Here is a 495-nt window from a genome sequence, read left to right as displayed (position 1 = left end):
CTAATATTATTCAAACAACATTTATTTTATCAAAATCAATTTTAGTAAAAATGGCCAAATATAAATCACGTTGGCACAAATTCACTTATATTCAAAATCAATTCTACAAAATCACTTACATTCAAATTCTAACTTAGCCAACGTCAATTCAAACACACACTAAATAAGTAATTACCTCCTTAAGTTCCTCTAACAAACTCTACTTTCTTTTAGATGGTAGATCTCAACAAATTTCTAAAATAAAGGAATAAATCGTTATTTACTCTATTATAAATACACTGATACTCTAGGTATAATTCACATTCTGATCTACTAAAAATCTGCCATTGCTAACTTAAACATCTAATCAACGTTTCAGTAATTTTCGGAACAAATATATTTAATTTCCGTTAATTTTTATTTATTTTATTTTTTTAGATAAAATTTTAATTTAAAAAATGTCTTTTCTATTAAAAAATATTATGTGTATACTAAAAAAATCATTAAATTAATCAT

Source organism: Arachis duranensis, chromosome 8 (genome assembly GCF_000817695.3).
Source record: "Arachis duranensis cultivar V14167 chromosome 8, aradu.V14167.gnm2.J7QH, whole genome shotgun sequence".
In the NCBI taxonomy this organism is placed as follows: Eukaryota; Viridiplantae; Streptophyta; class Magnoliopsida; order Fabales; family Fabaceae; genus Arachis; species Arachis duranensis.
Note: the sequence above shows the minus strand (reverse complement) of the source record.